This window comes from Athene noctua, chromosome 1, assembly GCF_965140245.1.
Source record: "Athene noctua chromosome 1, bAthNoc1.hap1.1, whole genome shotgun sequence".
NCBI classification, from domain to species: Eukaryota; Metazoa; Chordata; class Aves; order Strigiformes; family Strigidae; genus Athene; species Athene noctua.
The window spans coordinates 28358056-28378433 of record NC_134037.1 but is presented as its reverse complement, the minus strand read 5'-3'; the positions used below and the strand labels follow the sequence as shown (position 1 = coordinate 28378433).

Here is a 20378-nt window from a genome sequence, read left to right as displayed (position 1 = left end):
CATGAAAAGTTCCAATGAGGTGTCTCAGGTGAAAATTCAAATCAAATAAAGCCTTTCACACCTATTGGACCAGACTTGATAATGAGCATGCTTTACCATTTTTACTAATCTTTAAACTATCTGTACCTCAAGTTTAGTGGTGTACTTGTTAAGTTACAATCACCATCTTGGTCCAGAACTGAAATATTTACTTCACAAAATTTGGTAAATGCTGTTGCATTTGCTGTTGCAAATGCTTTTACCCAGGTAAAAGTTATGTCTCCAGTCAACTGTCTAAACTACCTTTTTGAATTCTGCCTGCTTAGAACTAAGACTCACTTATGCCAAACATGTACTTAAATCACTAAAGATCTTAATGAGATGACCTACAAAAAATAAAAGTAAAATAACAATGTCATTAGGAAAAGTAAAAAGACAGCTCCTGTAAAATATAAGTAAAAATGAAAGGACTTGGCCTTACCATGGTATGTCCCTTGACAATAAAAAGACTCTACAAATCCACCAGAGAGTAACAGAATAGTATGAAATAATTCAATTATTTCACAATTCTTAGGCAATACGCCCATGCACTACCTCACTAATTTTATTGATTTTTTAAAAAATAAAACCTAGATGTGATTTGTAATGGTACAAATTTTATTTCTTTATCTAAATTTGAAAGGAAAGACTGAAAACCATGAAATTTTATCTTGACTCGAAGATCTCATCAGTTTCAGACTACACCTTCTGCTTGGTCTCGTTTCTGAGATATACAACATTAATTGAACATGGTAACCCTATTTATTCACCTGTCTTGTTTCACTCATGTCTCAGCAGAAATCTGCCAAGACAGAAAAAGTGTGTTAGGTAAAACCAAGTCTGTTCTCAAATAGTTCTGTTTCATTACCTGTGTTGCCCTCCCTCTGAACTCCCTAATTCTTCTTAAGCTTTTCCTTTTCTTCAGATCTTTTAGAAATAGATGCTCATTACATTAAAGTATCTATTTAAATGTAAGGGAGAAATCCTGAATGGATTCATTAGTGTACATTGACATGAATACATAAAATATTCAAAATCAACAGTACAAATTTCAGAAATCATTCTAGCATTTTCCTATGGTAGATACCTAAGATGCTAATTCATTTGCAGCATCTGTGGTTGCAAAGACTAATATACTGGAAATATACAGATAAGAAAAAATGAGAATGAGTAATAAAAACTAAAACCCGACATTGACTAGAATGACCATATCTATCTTTATGAAGAGGGGAGGAGAGAAATACATAAACAAGCAGGCCACTAAGATGGTGGCAAGAGACAGATGCATGTACACTACTGTGCAGATATTTTGTAACTTGGGAATTAACAGGGAAACCCTCTTTGTCTTCACTAGCAGAATTGTTCTTAAACCATTTAAGCTTATTAATTTTGGAGTTAATTCTGCAAAGCATCAAAGTAGTCTTGCAAAAAAAGGTAGATTTCACTTCCAGAGTCAGAATAGGGTTTTTTTGGTTGTTTGTTTCTTTTTTAAAAAAACTTGAAACCTAAAGCTTGTGTTAGGTGAAAAATCTTCACCAGATTTAAGGACATGTACGCAAAGCCACAGTCGTGATCTGACAACCAACTTGTTTTGCATTCCCTGGAAACCAAAGATGACTCTTGTTGTATGCCCTCATTAGCCTGTCCATTCACTCTTAGCAACACTCAATTAATCTAATTAATCCACAAACATAATTAGGCTCAATTGCTGGAGGAAGAAGAGTGCCAAATTTGAACAATGCATACTGTGCTGGGTTTGTGTGCAGGGTTTTTGGTGGTGGGGGAGAGGGGTACAGCAGTGGCCCCCTGTGAGAAGCTTCTCAAAATCTCCCCTGGCTCCAAGTCAGACCCAACTCTGGGTGGGCCAGTTAGTGATGGTGGTTGCGCCTCTGCAATAACGTATTTAAGAAGGGGAATCTGAAAGGGGATTGGGAGTTGTGAGGAAGAGTTACGATAAGGACACCTATGTGAACACTGAAGTCAGTGGAAGGAAGAAGGAGGAAGGGGGGGAGGTGTGCTAGAGCAGAGACCCCCCACTATATCTCATGGTGAGACGGCCGGGCCACCCCCCTGCCACCATGGACGTCCACAGTGGAGCAGAGATTCACCTATGACCTGTGAAGAACCCCCAGGTCTCTATGGGAAGAAGAAGCCCTCGCTGATTGTAGTTTGGTGTTGGGAAGACTGCAGCATGAGGGGGTGACCCATGTCAGAGCATCTTGGGAAGAGCTGCAGCCTGTGGAGAAGACTCATGATGGAGGAAGTTTGTGGAGGACTGTCTCCCATGAGGGAAACCACATGGAGCAGGCAGAAGAATGCAGAAGAATGCTTCCCCCGACTTTGAGGAATAAGCAGTAGGACTGACTGCAGCCCCCAACCCCTGCCCCTGCACAGCTGGAGGAGGAGGTAGAGATACCAGGAACAAAACTGAGTCCCTGGAAGAAGGGAGGGGTGGGGTGAAGTGTTTTAAGATATGGTGATGTCTCTCACTCTTCCATTCTGTCTGTTAAGTGTTGTTGTCCTTAGTGTTTTGAATTAAAGTGATGTCATTTTTGATTACCGTAACAAGCCTGTCTTTTGTCCGTGACCATAATGGGTTAGCCACCCCTGCCTGTCCTTATCTTGATTCCTGAGCCTTTTTCTTCATTTTCTCTCTCCCACAGCTGGGGGGTAATGGGTGAGTGAATGGCTGTGTGGTGCTCAGTTGCCCTCTGGGCTCAAACCACAATACATAAGATATAAATTCATGAGTAAAAAGTAATTTACAGTGATAAGGTCATTTCTATATACTGATTTCTACAAATCAGACTAGTTGTTCGATCATAAACTACAGATTTTGATGCAGAAAGAGTGGATTCCATAAATGTCATGGAATATTCTGGCTTTTAAATGTATTAAATTTCCTTTAATTTTTTTTTTTTTGGGGGGGGGGTGGGTGGGATGGGGGTGGGGAAGGTACATTTCCCCATACATTTGCCTACTTCGCAGCAGAAGGGAATATTAAGCTTGGGAAAAGAAAAAGCCAATAGGGTATTTAGGGTCCCAAGTTTTCACAGAATCACAGAATCATCTAGGTTAGAAAAGACCTTGAAGATCATCCAGTACAACCATTAACCCAACACTGACAGTTCCCAACTACACCATATCCCTCAGCGCTACGTCGACCTGACTCTTAAACACCTCCAGGGATGGGGACTCCACCACTGCCCTGGGCAGCCCATTCCAACGCCCAACAACCCGTTCTGTAAAGAAATGCTTCCTAATATCTAGTCTAAACCTTCCCTGGCACAACTTGAGGCCATTACCTCTTGTCCTAATCTTGTTTTGATTAATTAAGGAAACCAAGACTAGGAAGTTACTTCAAGAGGTATTCTAGAATGTGTATATATCTACCTTTAATTAAAGCTGTAACAACAGCTGAAGGATTAGTTACTTGCTGCATCACTCTGGAAGATTTCACTACTGTGTTTTTACATTTGTCTTTGCAATTGCAGAGCTAATTTCCACACTGATACTTATAAGAAGCCACACAGCAATGAAATCCAGCAAGAAAAAAAAAAAAAAAAATGATAGAATTCAAATTGCAGAAAATAGGTCAAAAAATTGCCTTTTTCACAAATTCTGTTTCATTGGGCATAACAACACTATCCTGTGTCAAGAAAATCCCCCAAGGCAGAACACTCCAGTGTCATACAGTAGGCTCCCTTATAAACTGCCATTTTCTTTCCAAAGCATATTTGTTTTCCAAAATGCAGAGGTCTTTTCAAAAGCAAGCACCAGTGCTTTTATAGGAAATACAAAGGCCATCCAACCATGCAGGGGACACTGGATGGGTGCAGCAGTTTTCTGCTGAAAGCACCAGAATATGGGGAGAACTTTACAAATCTTGAGAAACTGATTATCACCCTGCTCAAAAATGAACCTCAGTTGGGAATAATTAAGCATTTTACACTTTCAGGGAGGAGAAAATAGTTGGTGGAGTAGATACTTGCTGTGCACAGTATTAGGCACAGCAAGAGTGAACTACCACCACCTGATATGGTATTAGAAGAGGGATAAAAGAGGACATTTCAGTGATCAACTAAAAGTGAAGGCAGTGTAGAAAATTTTTATACTAGTCTTCTTCCTCCAAAATAAAATTTAAATAATCTTAGATTGTCACTACTAGTCTTTTCATCTTATCTGCCAGTTCTTTTATTGATGTGGTGAATGCTTTTTAAGGTTAAAATTCCGTTTCAATGGCATCCTTACAGAAGAAGGAAACCTGCTGAAGTCAATAAACATAAAATTACTCATAACAAAGCTGATAGCTTTATCAGTTTAAATGAAGGCACCAGCAGAGCCATATTCTATTATTCTTACTACTATCCTGACACTAATTCTATCGTTTGAAATAGAAAACTAAAGTTTTACACATTAACATTTTAGAAACTTTTAAGCATAGGCAAAAAAGTGTAATTTTGTTGAATAGTACTATTTTTATGCAAATATTTTAAAACACATTTTTCAATAAACTGATGTATTTTATTTAATTTGCACAGTACTGAATAAAGTAGCATTTAAAAACTCATCTCTAAATGATCTACCAGATCATTTTAATACAAAGTTCTTTTCATTCTTTAAAAGCTTTTAATAATCTCAAAGTTCAAGAAATGACTCACTCCTATATAAAATACATAAAATACTAGTGTAAGATTCATGAGAGACACACACATATTTGAAGGTTAAAATATACAGCTATAGCTGAAATTTCCTGCAAAATTATGCAGATTCTTGCAGAACAGGAGCTTAAGTACAGAGTAACATGACACCACACTGGATATTATGAGACTAAATGGAGGCTGATGCTCAGTTCTGTTGACCTACCATGTTACAGGGCCAGTCGTTATTGCTAGGAGTTACTAGTTTGGGACCATTCACATGCATTATTTTTGCTTAAATTGTTCTCACCTTCAGAAACTAACTCTATTCAAAGGCTTATATAGAAAGAAGTTGCCAATTCCAACAGTACAAACTCATCTATTACTAAACATCTCCTGAGCATGGCCGGGGGAGGGCCATCAAGATGTTCAAGGGCTGAAGCACTTGCCCTGTGAAGAGTACTTGAAGAAGCTGGGTTTGTCCAGTCCAGAGCAAAGGTGGCTTCAGGGAATCTTACAGTGGTCCCCAGTGACTTACAGGGAAGTTCTTGAGGAGGCAAAGACAGATTCTTCACAGTGGTGGCAGGACAAGAGACAATGGTTAAACTGGAACAAGAGCAGTTCTGAATGGATATAGGGAAAACCCCTTATTCCCACAAAGACAGCCCAGCAGCGAAGCAGGTTGCCCAGAGAGGCTGTCCAGTCACCATCCTTGGAGGTTTTCAGGATCCAAATTGATGAAGCTCTGAGCAACCTGGTCAGATTCTATTGCTAGGAGGTTGGACTGGAGACTTTCTGAGGTCCCTTCCAAGTGATCAAGCCTGCAACTCAATGATTCTCAGATCTCCACTCCCATCACTGTCAAAATCCTAGAAATTTTTTCCATGTTTGGTAGTAATGGCAAACTTTGCTGTGCGGTTTAAAGAAAACAAACAGAGCTATAAACAAAGCATACTGACAAGTAAATTAGTTTTTCTGCTTTGCTTCTCTCATTTTGGGTAAGAATTTTGGTAACGAAAAACAACGGATTTTGATCTTCATAGCTCAGTTTTAGGACATCAGAATCAACCCTTTTAATGGGTGTGTACAGAATTTAAGATGTAGATGAAAGGCCTTTACTGCTAGTGCTCTGTAAGCCTACTTTGTGAACTACTGACAGTTTCATTATTCCAGTATCTTCACTCCTTTCACAAGCACTAATTATAATTCTTTAAGGGATAACTTGTAGAGTCTGTAATTTAACACATCCTTTGCTATAAGCAATAAAAAAGAGCAATCCTCTAATGAAACGGCTTTCTTAGGTCAAGCTTTACTGAAGACACACCTACCATTATATCAATAACCTAGTAGGGAACGATGGTAAAGATGTACCCCACACTGCAAGAGTATTGATTTATTGTAACCTACATGAGGCTTACTTTGGGCATGCTGTGACAAATCTGTATTGCTGTGCAGTACTTTTGAATGCCACCACCCTTCCTCACCCCACGACTGAAGAACTGCATTTCAGATACAAATGTTAACTCTGTTTTCGTTGACCTTGTACTCCAGTCAAATTCCTTTCCACAGACCTCTGCTTTAGAGAAAATCTCCCTGTGGCACAGGCTCGGTGCTATCTGAATCTGCCCTTTCTGAGAGAGCAGGCAGGCCATAATGCTTGCAACAGCGCAGGAAGAAGATATGGTACCGCATACCTTGCTGTTAGCAACAGGAGGCAGGCAGCAAATTGACTGGGTGGGTTTCAGGAACCATAAAAAAAAAATGATCAGTGCAGACAGCCTTCACACTAGTAAGCTATACAATATGTCCCACAAATTATTGTGGGATTTTTTAATTATGTTATGCTGTTGTTTATGGTTGAGGGTCGAGATCCTGCTTATGCTTGCTGCAATTTGTATTAGCAGCATCCTAAATAAATCATCTGATATCCTTACTCTCTGGCACTGTTGCTAACACCAGAGTGCTTCTAGGATGATAGTTCATTAATTTCACGCAAATTTTCAAAATAGAACACAGTCCTGAAATGCTTTGTACAACACATCCTTTCACTGAAAGACATACTTTGAAACCATTGGGAGTTGCACCTGAATATCTCAGGTCACCTGGCTGCCTGAATTGCTGAGGTCTCACATAGCCAACGTAGCAGATCAGAAGTCTTTATTTAAAGTGCCAAAGAGCAGTATAATGGGGGAAACCCCCTCTGTAAATAGAGCTTAGATACAATAATACAAATAGGAATCAAACATCTGAGTACAATCCATTCTCCTATAATTTCTTTGGCAATGTAATGGAACAAGTACTCAGATGATTTACACTTACACAATTTCCATGAAGTTAATGTCACTACTTGTAGTATATTATCACCAAAATTGGCTCCCTGAGATCATATTTAATTTATGTAATTTGATTGTGCATTCAGAGAGCAATAGACCATAACCATACAATGTACTTCGTAATGTTCTTCCATTATTGCTTTCTTTAAAAGCAATTTAATTAACTACAGGGTGAAGTCTGGCGTTTCACTATAACAGGCAGCTACACTATCTCAGAACCAGCTCTCCTAACCCTCACTATCCTCTTTTCCTACTCTAGCTCCAATACGCTTCCACCATCAATTCCGAGGATACAAAAAGTGTGCACCTCAGGACCGAATGTCTTCTCTTCTGATTACCAAGCCTGAGTTTATTACATCACATACCACCTACACAACATAAGCATTTTAAAGTGAAAACTAAGTTCAAATGAATTAAAAATTTACTTCAACATTAGCAGCTTTCAATAACTTCAACAGCTTCTCTCTGTAACAAGATGTTAGACATGCTCAACATCAATGAAAATTCATGAGTCACTATCCAGAACACAAAAGGTAAACTAAAATTTTATAAATCTTTTGCAATACAAAAAAACCAATGCAACCTATTCTCAGAAAATTATGAATGCAGGCAATGACATAAAGCACTATATAAATAGTTAAACTGTGTAGCCCGCATTGCAAAGCCTCATCCGTTCTGTCCAAGAAACACATAAGAAAAATGTGTAGTAGGGGAATTTTCTAGCTATCAGTAACAGGGAAAAATCTTCTGATTCTGGCAGCTAAGAATGTTATGGCAGTAAAAACAGGAGCTCTGAAAAAGGGTGCGATTTAATTTTGAAATCGACTGGGAAGATCCATCTTCTAACAACTACCTGACAATTTTGCCTTTTGCTCAATTTTGCAACTTTTGTGCAGCTTACCATATCTCTAAAAAGCAGATCAGAAGATCAGGATTAGCTCTTCTACAAATTAAACTAAAATCAACACAAAAGGAAAGTTCTCTGAAGTGCAGATAAGATTGTTTTCTCTGAAAAGTGACAGTAGCCTTCTGCATTACCTTTCAGAAAGCTACTGCAAGGCTAGCAAGTCATTCACATACAATCTTAAAATGACACCTTCTATGATACCCCTTCAAATTCACGCAACTGGGAATTTTACAGGCGAGTATCTTGCAGAACGTATGGGAGCAAGATACATTAACTTTATAAATGAGCTTTGTATCTATGGATTTGGTAGTTGTTATTCTGGCTGAAGGATTAGTAAAAACTCAGCCTGAGCTGACTAAACTATAGGAGACAACACCTTGCCGCAGTCAGCAGCAGAGGTGATAATTCCTCTGAAGCTTTACTTCCGCACATGAAGAATTGAGTTTCAGCAAGTCGCGGAGATGAGAGGAGGAAAGGAGATATTCTGGGGATTCTTCGTGGCGACTTTCCAAGAAGCATTTATAAATCTAACCCTTGGAAGAAAGGATCTGTGAAAGAACAGCTGCTGCCCAGTGACTGGCACACCATAGACAAGAAAAGATGTACCTAAATCTGAAAAGAACTGTCATGCATGACTAAAGCAACAAGCATTCACAATGTTCAATTTTAACACTTTCCTTGCTGCTTGCAATGCTGCCATCAATAATTAAACCACTTTTGATATTTAACAAGCAAGCTGTGTTCTGTCACTGCACACTGAAGCAGGCAGCAGTCCTACAGAGAAGCACATAAGGCAGCACAGAAAATCCTTGGCATGATGGAGGGAACATGTTTGGGAGCTTGCTCTCCCCTTTCTTCTCATGCCATTGATATTCTTGCTCTATTCTCAGTGTCATGTGGGCTGCAGCTGGTTGAAAAGCAGGATTTTAATATTTGTATTTAGCTCTTCATAGTGTCCTTATTCAGTTGTTATTTTGGGAAACTGCCAAGCTTTTCCTGAGGAAAGCAAACAGAAAGGAAATGCCAGGATTTCTGACAGCTTGCAACTCAGCTATACCAGAATGGAAATTCATGACAAAAATAAAAGGTACTTCTCTAGCCTCCAGCCTTCTCTATGATGAATTTCAAAGACTTGCTGCTTCAGAAATAATTTTTTATTTAAAAGAGTGTTAACAGCTTTAATATGTGGGTTCTCATTGGATTCCTTAATATTTAGGGAATGTTTAGGCTACTTGAATTAGTATTATAATGTTATACTTTTTATTTTAAATTTGTTTGCAAGTTGCAAGTACTCATTAATTCATGTGTGCATTACTTAGTGACTGGCCAAAACCAACCAATGCACAACCATGTGATAAGCCTTAATTATTTTTTTTAAAATAGTAATATGAGTAGTAATAGTAATGCCAGTAGTAATTAGAACTAAACTCTTAATAAATTTTACTTTTTGACCTGCTGTGCAGGACGGAAAACCTCATATGACAACCTCAGAGACCACTCTCAGTTTTGAGACTTCTGTCAAATAACTGGAGTACTAGTAAGGGCAGTGGATGCTCGTGGCTAGCTTCCACCTGGCCAAGAGAAGTATGAGTTGACTACCGTACAGTTAAGTACTCAAAATTTCAATACCTGAAACTATGAATGGATGGCACGAATGGCCATACACAGCTAAGAACATGGGAAAAGGCCACCTCAAACTCAGAAGCGGGGCAAATGCAAAAGGACAAAAAAAATTTTTAAAATGTACTAAAAGTGTCCATTCAAATTGCTTCTGCTTACAAATATTTTTCATGCCAAGGTAAACTAGACTGGATGTCAACACTTCTGATGGTTCTTTCTGAGATTTTGTTCAAGGAATCTTAAAATAATTTGCTGCTTATCAAAGAGTCAAAGTAAATGTCTGAGATTTTAGCTAATCTGGATAATGATTCTGGAACAGACTTTGTTTTTTTGCCACCTTCAAGAGTACACTTTGGTGGGGTTTCTCAGGCTGGGAATGGAATGAAGTTCCAAGTCAGTCTGCCTTCCCCCGACTCCACTCAGCTTCCTCAAGAATCCTGTATAAACACATTGTTGACACTGAATCCCACTTCCTGAGAATTTACGTATTGAAAAACACTAGACAATGTACAGAAAAACCACAATATTAATGAACACTTACAGGCTGTAGACTTAAAACTATAAAAACAAGCAACATTTTTTAGAAGTAGACAACTTTGTTGGCATTTGTTAATTAGACACTTGGAAACAATGAAAGATTCTCTTAGTCAAAGGCAGATTTATAGGAAGAAGAGATGATTCAGACCCACTTTTCTAGACTGGGAAGAATAATTTTGCTTTTAAGTTTGCTCATGCAAGAGCTGTGCACTGTTTGTCATCTTTGAAACCTTAATAGTAAACACATGTTTCTGAAATAAAATTAAATGGGAAGAGCTGAATATCTAATATTCATATTTTATACATAAACAACATATTTGAAATGTCCTGCAAAGGTTCAGTGCTGCTGCTAGCACATATATGTATTTTAGACAAAAAAATTCCAATAAAACATAACTATATTTGTACATTATTGCCTGAAATCACTTGTTACTTACTGGAATTAATATGTACTACAGGTATAGTAAGCACATAAGGAAATGCAGGGATTTAAGACAGAGGTGGAAACAGTGCTTCCATAGCAGACGCCAGAAAATAATGAAGGTAGATGAAAATAAGTGTTTTAAAGGCAGAAAAACCTTATTTTTTGTGTTTCTAAGCACATGAAGATTTTGTTGGATCTAAGTCAGCACCCAAATCTGATGTGTTTCAGAGTTCAATTTGATTCAGAAAGATGGGCTTTTGAATGCCTAAATGCAGTATGTTAAGCACAGTCCACAAGGGTGGCCTATCAAACATTTTTAGCATGCAGAAAAATAAAAACAGACAGTTGCAGAGGACTTGTAAACCATGTAGTGGTAAGTCCATGAGCTTTATACCAGGGTGACCATGCAGCAAGTAACAGAACTTCATATCAAGATTATTATTTTTCTAACATAAAAGACATTACATCCAAGAGAAAAATCTATTTTGGATTTTAGTGTCCAGTTAAAAAAAATATTCAACTGCCAGATTTCAAATTAGTGGGAGCCTACAGACCAATGAGCATGACCTGATTAGACTTAATACCAAGAAACAAATCCTAATTATGTCACTAGTTGTTGGAGGTTAGACCTCCGTAGACATTGAAACTCATTCCAAAAAGTAGATTTCATAATCCTATGGAACACTGCTAGTGAAGGTGTCTCAGTGATAAATACAGAAGAAAAAGAGGAATAAAAAATTGGAAGTCCTTGAAGAAGACATCGTTAGATGTCCACAGAACCCTGACTGAGACTAGAACTAATTCTGGTTAAAAACCTCCCCTATTTCATGTTATAGCGAAGGTAATATCAAAGTGGAGAAAGCAGTCCTCAACAGAGGCTCCTGTTAGTCTTTGGAAAGAAGTGGGACAACCTCCTTGTTCTGTAAGATTAAAGAGGAACATTACAGTCCATTGCAATAGAGTAATTTTTTTTACAACAACTGCTATTAGCAGATGTGGATAGTTTACACCTAAGACAGTGAAGGAATTCCCTGCTCTGCTGTTGGTCGTTTTTAATGAAACTTTTGAGTATCAAGGAAATAACACTTATGCCCAATATTCAAAAAAACAGCTTGATGACAGCCTGACTTCTGAAAGGAAAACCAACACAGGAGTCAACAAATACAGAAATAAAGGTTAATTATATACTTAGGGAAGGGTAAGTGGGAAAAAAATGTCTTTTCAAATATTGCTTATTACATCCTTTTTCAAGATTACAGCTTTTGTATTCAGCTTCATACATGTGTTTAAGAGTCAGTAATAGACACATGAGGTATACACACTTAAGGACTGTTTAATGGCCAGACGCTTAAAGCAGTTGTCCTGTGAAAACATTTTGGTTGGGTGTGAATATTTCTAGCAGCTTGTAGGACTTCAGTATTGATATTAAAGATTTTCATATTGTTGCCACAAAAGTGAAGCAAAACCACTATAAATTACAGATTACTATGGCCTAATTTTGTTACCTTCCTCTCGCCCATTTCTCATTGCTTTCCACTTCCTTCCCCCTTCCCTCCTTCCTTCCCTCTATCCTCCCTCCTTTTCCTCTCCCACTTCACTCTCTAATTCTTTCTTTCTCCCTTCCTGTCCCTCCCTCTCTCAAGAATTTCAAACTCAGTTAAATTTGAGGTTGGAAAAAAAAAAAATCTGATTCTGGATACTGAATGTGAGCTTAAAATGGGTTCCTATGCATTTTATGTAAACTTTAAAATATGTCACTTTTTACTGTACACTTTATGACCATGTCATTATGATAGTCACAATAAAGCTTTTGCTTCCTGCTATATATATTATTTACTTCACTGTCACTAATTTCAAACGCTATAGATCCACCTAATTCTGTTTAATGAGCTCAATTCAAGCGGTAATATGGTTAGGGTAAACCAGAAAAATACAGAATCCAGGCTGTTTAAAATTACTGGTCACAGGTCAATGATGCATCAAGTATGAAGGAAAGCCAAGGATCCTCCTGTATAAATAGAAGAGGATGAATAATGAGAAGTTTCCTCAGGGTTTAACTTTGTCAAATTCTCTGCTCACCTCATATATATCTTTAACAGTTTTCCATTCAGCTACATGATGTAGTAAAAAGCATTTATAAGTAAAAATACCGTGCCTTGGCAAATACCTGTAGTAGCATTTATGTTGCTAAAAAACACAACAGCAATGATGTCAGATCACTACTCTGCAATATATATTGCAGACATAATGTACACCTGCATATGTCCATATGACACATAATTACATCTGAACACCAGGTAAACATCCCAATCAGATGATTTTAACTATTTATTTTTTTAAACATGGTGCAACTTGGGCAGGAACCTTCCCTGATACTTGGGAGAAGTGGATTACACCACCTGCTTATAGAGCAGCTACAGTTAATGGTGCAATACGTTGCTAATGACTGTGTGCTGGCAGGCTGCATTTCTATTTCACCTATTTTAAAGACAGGTTGTGAAACTAATTAATTAATTAATTAATTAATTATTGTCTACAAATCATGTTGAGATCCTCAGGTGAAATCCACTACCCTGGCATGCTATATTATTTATTACAGATTAGATGAAAAAGGAAAAAATAATTGCGGACTAGTCTGAAAGCATCAGCAGAATGTCCTAAAGATAAGAAAAGATTAATCTAGTTAATAAGTAATTACGTGCAGCTTTTCAGGAAGAAAACAAATTCAAATTTTTATGCTTATTACCATATGGAGCAAGATATCTTAAATAGTAGGGAAGCAATTAAGAAAACCCTGCTCAAATCTCCTGTGAAGCAAACTGAAATGAAGCAGATAAGTAATTCTCCAATTCTTGTAGACCCCAGTGAATTGGATAGTGAATTGGAACTAAACAAGGTAGTAAACAAAATTTAATTCCTGGATCAAGTGCAGCACTTCAAAAAAAATAAAACAAGAGAGGAATTACAAGTAAAAATATTACCAGTTGAAAAAGTTATAATTTCACTAGCAACACTATGCTTTAAAATATTGTAATTTTTTAAAAAAAATAAGTTTTGAAACCCTCTAAAAGCTTTTTAAGACAAACCTGATAGTTCTTGTTCAAAGGTGAATCCTCCACAGAGAGGCATTTGAAGGAGTAGCAAGTCAATAGATAAGAAAGGAAATTAATAGAAACAATCCGAAGAATTTAAAGAAACATTTATTTCTTCTTTCTGGCAGGTTTTTGCTATAGTGATCTTTTAGTCTCTATGTGAGCTGAATTTTGAATAACTGTCTTTGTCAGACAACAAGCCATACATCTTAAGAATGATCTTGGTGACACTTTTTTGTACAGGCAGTTAGCATCAGCCTTCAGTGATCTGCATACAGCTCTTCAGCAAGGCCACAGGATAAGTATTAATTCATCATTTGCAATTTCATACTGCAATTATGCAAAATCATGGTAAAGATTATTTGGTCTTTGCAATGAAGTCAGATCAGATAATCATAATGCTCCATCTTCGATATCTACCAGTCTTTCCGTTTAAATGTAAAAGTTTATTTTTTAATTTTAAAAGTTTATTCAGTCTATTCATAATATTTTCTTAAAACAGAGTCCTAGGCCACTTTCAGGATGTGTCTGGGGAGGACTAGATACATGACCAGGCTGTAGGACAGAGTTCTGTGATCCAGACTCCATCACCTCAACCCCAGACACGCACCGTCAGCCTACAGTCATGGTCTGCTCCTCTCTTTTTTGTTATCCTCTTAAGGATATTTTGAAGCACTCACTCATGAACTAATAAAATGAACAGTTATTCAAATAAATAAGTTATCAGTGTACAAGTAACTGAACCTCTTTTACTCAATTGAGCTAGTGACCAATGGCAAGTTAATAGTGTTTTAATTAATGGGTAGAAGACATGTTATCACAAGTCTTCCATTGTACAACTTCATGTACGTGAGATCATTCTCCTTTCTACAAAATATTCCTCCTGATGTCCATTGCATGCTGGTTCACACCCACCCCACCACCCCCCGGCCCCATTTGGGTAATGATAATCAGAGATCTAATCATGAAGCGTGCAGAACACCTGCAAGGAATGCACAGCTCCTGCTAGGGCAAGGGGATTTCTTCTAAAACATCACAGCAGGCACTTGGATTTAAGAATGAAAGAAGAAAATCAGTCGGGGGCACCTGCTGCAGCTCTTCAGTAGCTTTCTTTGAGAGATTCTCTGCCAGTGGTGCCCTTGCAGCCACAAAACATTCCCGTGCTGACTAGATGTATACCTCAGGGGTATATATGCTAGCAAAGATGAGGGGTAGAGAGGAAAAATCACTAGTTTTGCCATCAAAACCAGAACCTGTCTAATCATAAGGAACAAAAGGCAGAAACACCACTGACCAAACCACCCATGGACTTAAATTAAGCCACATTCTATTGGAAAATTCGCTCTTGGAAAACATGCCAAGCATGCTAATAGCTTAATATACTAGATGACTTGAGCTGCTTGAAATAAGGATGGAGATGAGAACCTGCAATACCTCTGTGAAGAAGTGAACTTTTATTCCAAGAACACTTTGGAAAATAACTGCTTTTTGATGCAAACTAGTGCCTTTCAAATAAACATTTGTTCATATGAAGTACCTCTCTGATTTCAGGAAAGACTTCCCTTGAGTAACCTGACCACTCCAAATTCGTGCCAACAAGGCTCTCCATACCAGACTGCGATGCATTCTGTGCATGTGTGCGTGCCTAGAAACCATGCTTTCTGTAGCACAGTGCATACACTTGCGTGCTGAGGACTGCACACACATGCATGCACACTGACTGAAAAAGAAATAGTATTTACCTCTTCCCTTTAGATAAAACATTTCAAACCAGCAATGTATTGACAAAAGCATGGGAGAAAAGCACTCTTTTCAGATGTAATAACAGGAGAGCTTTCATCCTTTTTTCTTGCTCACTTAAAAATGTGTATAGCTTTTGCTGTTCTTCAGTCTTTCCTTGTTAATTCTGAACCTGCTCTCAGATGTTGGTGTGGTCTGCACTCACTAGAGAGATGAGGTGCAGCTGTCAGGGAGTTTATAATTTTTGTTCAACTCTGACCAGTAGTTGGCAATTAAAAGACACTCCAGTCTCTTATAAATCATAAGAAATACAATATCCATCATCTTAATTGACACAGGAACAATTTTTGCAATGAAACAAGACAAGTAGTCAACAGGTAAGACTTCCATGACATTTATGTGGGTGACTGAGCATTTGCTGAAATGCAATCTAAATCAGAAACACTACTTCAAGTGAACAACAAAAGAGATCTTTTCTTGTTTCTCACAGATGCATATAGGAATACTGTGAGAAAAAAGTTAACAGCAGAACACGAGGAGATAACGGAGAAGTGAACAACTCTCTGCTTCTCTACACAAAAGGTTGATGCAAAATATAAAGCTTTAAACCATTAGGGGCACCTGACAAGGCCAACTCCAGCTTAAGCTCTTTAAACTGTGTTCACTACACCTAGTATGCAAATGCCCCAAACTGTGTATATGTCTTCACAGGTCACTGAGCTAATATTTACATTGATAGATGAGGAGTCCATGTTCTATAAGGAATTTGTATACAAGTCTTCCAAGTCCCAGACAAATACTTTTAATTACAAGACTTTTATATTCAGCAAAAATAAAGGGATACGAAGGAAAACATAATTTATTTTAAAGGATGTAAAATGTCTTTGAATTGATACCAAGGCAGGGAACTAGAAAAGCATGTGAATCACACCAAAAGAGCATTTTAGCTAGTTCTAGAAGATATTAGAATAGAAATATATTTTTAATAAAATAATGTTATTTATGGCCTTCCAAATCATCCATGGTATAACTAAAAAAATTAAAACTCACTAAAGTCTGTTACTTCTCTGTCATAAAAGACTCAGAAAAATTACCAGAAAAAAAAGCAGCTTTTTGAATTCCTCTTAAATTACTTACACTAACACTTAAGTGCATACAGAAATTTTTCCTATGCAAAGCGCAAACTATTTCATAAATGTGGGAATAACATTATTGCATCTATTTTTATCTGGGAAACTGAAAAAATATATAGGGTGTGAGCGTGCGTGTCACACTGCTGTCCTGTGCAGGGACATGTGAGACAGCCCATCGCTAATTAGTTTTGTTACTGGAAGCAGTCTAGTCACGCTAAGATGATGCTTTGAGAAGGTGAAAACGCCCTGCTCCTTGTGAATCTCCTTGTTGCACTTTACTGTGCCATGCGAACAAATCCTCAGAGGCTAATGGCCTGCGTTTACAGAGACACTGAGCATCCCAAAGTCCCTCTGAAAGCAATCCTGGTAGCTACACAGCAGCCTGAGCCTCACCTCGCCCTCCAGTCCTGCATTTCAGATTCTCTGCACCTTCTCTTTTGGCTGTCACGTTGAGTGATGAGATACACATGCAGAAAGCTCAGGCAGGCTTGGTCTGGGCTTGCAAAATGGATTTCTTCAAGCAAATTCCATCACTTAGAGAAAAGTGACTATGCAAAAGAAGTATCTGATCTCCTGAGCAATTATGAATTAGTTACCCAAAAGTGTTGACTGTAAGACTAGCACCCAAGTGTTTTAAGGTCAGATTTATTCTTAGTATCAGCTCTTTGAAGATTCAACACTATCAGGCTTGTGTTGTGCAGGGAGTCAAATTTAATTATCATAATGGTCCCTTCTAGCATCAAAATCTGTGAATCTCTCAGTTTTATCAACCTCTGCTGATTTTGCAGTCTAGAAATAGCTGCAAAAATCAATAGGGACGGCCCCAAAAACTGGTAACACACTATGAGTTTTTAAAGGATACAAACAATGATTACAGGTTAATGTCTACCCAGCTCTTTTTCAAAATAACTTCCAGTAAAATCAATTAGAAAATGTTATCTGAAAAGGAAAGCAATGACAGGGCCCATGGAGAGGACACATGAACACAGTACAAGCAGCAGCATATCAAGCAGACTGATTTATACAAAAAACTGTATTAATTAAAAAATATCAAAATCTCTACTAGGCTTGGGGAGGGGCAGAGATCGTGTCTCTATGAACAAGCTTAAAACTAAAGCCTTGACTCTGAGGTTTTGAGGAGAATGAACCTGGAGCATAGTAAATCTCATTGGATGAGGTTCAGTGCAGTGCATTCCCCTCAAAACCCAGGCACAAAGCACCCAAAAGCATGCCTGAAAATAACCAAGAAAGCAAAAACTACAGAAGCATGATGCTCTGAAACACTATGAAATATATGACAACTTGAAAACAAACATTTAATTTGAGATTTTCTTGGTTTTGTAGTTTTGAGCAAATTTGAGAAATTAAGAAAAAAGAGGGTATAGTTTATTAGCATCAAAATCCTTCCCGGACAACCTGCTGACCTTCAAGAACCAACCATGACATTGAAATTAATTAAAATGTCCTAAGTGAAATGTAATTCTTAATTTTCATAATGCATTAATTTAGTTAAATATGTTAATAACTACCATGAATGGTTTTTTGCATACATCATACTCATAGGTGTTCTGCATTTCAGCCTGTGTGGTGCAATATTTACTGTGGCAGCTGCTGACAGCACGCTTTTCAATGAAATTCCAGTGTGTGTGTGCATATTTATTTCTATAAATATTATGTAACCTGTTTCTACAGTTCATTTCAAAATTATTTAATGTAATTTTTCCTTTTTTTATAGGTAAAGAGATTTCCCCTATTTGGCTTATATAGTTTATAGCCATAAGACTGACCAAGAAGGATGCTTTACATTTTACTGTTTCAGGCTAAAATTCCATTCAGAGCCACAGACAAACCAGAACAGATCCACGCTTGTTACTTACATTGTAAATGCTATGGAATTTATTCATGGCTGCTGAAAAATAGATATACCACAATGTGAAAATATAATTCAGTGTATTTTTATGGTAATGTCACTACAGGATTTATAGTCAATGGAAGGCACTAATTCAGAAAAAAAAATTAAGGTACTGCATTTGTATGTTACAATGCTTCCTATATTTCTGAAATTCTCCTCAATAAAGAAATAGCTTAAAGCATGGTCAAAGTGATTTCTTGCACGATTTCCAAATTTCTAAACAGGAGAATGCTTAGTGTAATTATCTATAACATCTCCACTGTTGGGACAGCAATGCCTCCTCTAATAGGCATCAACAAGAAATTTTTTGTACTTCTGTGCCTTATCAGGGATATTTCTCCTAAACTTTGTGACACACATTGAGCCAAGACCGATCAAAGAGTCTGCCCAAATTTGGATCTACTGCGCAGGGAAACACTATACTTAGAGCTATGTCCAATTCTTTTTGCATGCATTATAGTACGGATCCCCATACAAACTGTATGAAAACAAGCAGCTTTGGGTAGGTTCCATTTGGGTTTTTAAAACTAGAAGCTCTATGTGAACATCAGGGTGAACTGAAATGTGGCCAACTGTTATCTTTAAAACAAGACAGAGATTTCTGTATTTGGAATTAAAATGCCACAACTTTTTGTTTCACATTCAATATAGTATTTCTACAGCAGATTAATGCTATATAACTGTGTTGCTAGAACGTGTCAGTCAAGGTACTTTGCTGAAAATACTACAAAATCTTTAATCACCTAGCTTTTTGTGTTCTTTTTAAACTAATTACATTCTATGGAAAAAAAGTCTGTCAAAGATCTTCTAAAGCTGATTTCAGATAACACTACTCAGCTTGGTAACTTCAATGCCTGCACTTAAGTACTATTATGACAAATTTCAGAAATTAGATCTTTTCCCTTTTCTTAATGTTAAACATAGTCTACTACCTTAAAAACATCTGGGTTATGAACTAGAGAGTAACATATTAAACTGAAACACTTTCTTCTTTTACTTTATATCTCAAGAGGGACTACTTTGTATAATTAAATGTAGCGAGTCACCTTCTCAGACAGTATAAGCAATGTCTCTCCATAGAATTTAGCATATTATGAAGTTCTGTGCCCTAGGATTTTTTGAAATGCCACTAACAAAATTCAAAATAAGTATGTCTATCTGTGTACACACAATTTTGTATCATTTTTGTGTCATAATTGTCCATGAAACTATTCCTCAAGGTGGTTGTGGGTTTTTTGGGGTTTTGTTTGTTGTTTGTTTTTTAATTTAAGAATATGCAGCATTTTCAAAAAAATCCATAAACTATTTTGGACAGTTCTACCATAAACACTAAATTCCAGATGTTTACTTCTTACTGTTTTTTCTTTTGTTTTGCTTGCTTGCATGCCAGTATACATGAAAAAGTGAACGTGAGCTTTTAATATATTTTGCAATCATTTCAAAACCCTTAGAGTACAAATTGAGAAACTTCTCTATCGAATTATGGAATTTTCCTTGCACTGTATATGAGCTCAGTAAGCATGTGTAATGTGGCAGAAGATAATGAAGCCTCTATCCCCAGTACAAACTCTTAAGGTTTGCTAGCAGAGGACTCAGTTGATTATTTTGGTTGAGGCCATTTTTACAGTTAAAGAAAAAAAATGTTCTTTGATAGACATTCTATATTGGCAAAAACTGTTCTCATTCTTTATGCATCAACATGATAAATTAGTCTTGCTCTTGAACTTATTTTTAAGGAACAAGCCTGTCTTCTATAACATTCATATGTGTGTGCATTCCTTTGGGTCAGACTTCTTTGGAACCTGGGCCTGGGGCTGTGCCTGCAGTAAAGGAGAATGAGTGGTAAAATGGTATCTGGGGAAGAGAAAACCTTCCACCAGTTTCAGTGCCTTGCTTAGGTTTCAGATATTCAGTCATTCAACAGTTTTCATTTAGAATGAAAATTACAGCAGTTTGCTTAGACACACTCTTTTTTTAGTTGCTCACAGTGGATGCAATCAACTGAAGATACATGCTCATTTT

At 37.2% G+C, this 20378-nt stretch overlaps 1 protein-coding gene across 1 annotated transcript in view; it reads right to left on the bottom strand.

The window, feature by feature from the left end:
• FAM83B (family with sequence similarity 83 member B) overlaps nucleotides 1-20378 on the bottom strand; it is a 44960-nt gene that overhangs the window by 13074 nt on the left and 11508 nt on the right. The gene's annotated exons all lie outside the window — the stretch shown is intronic.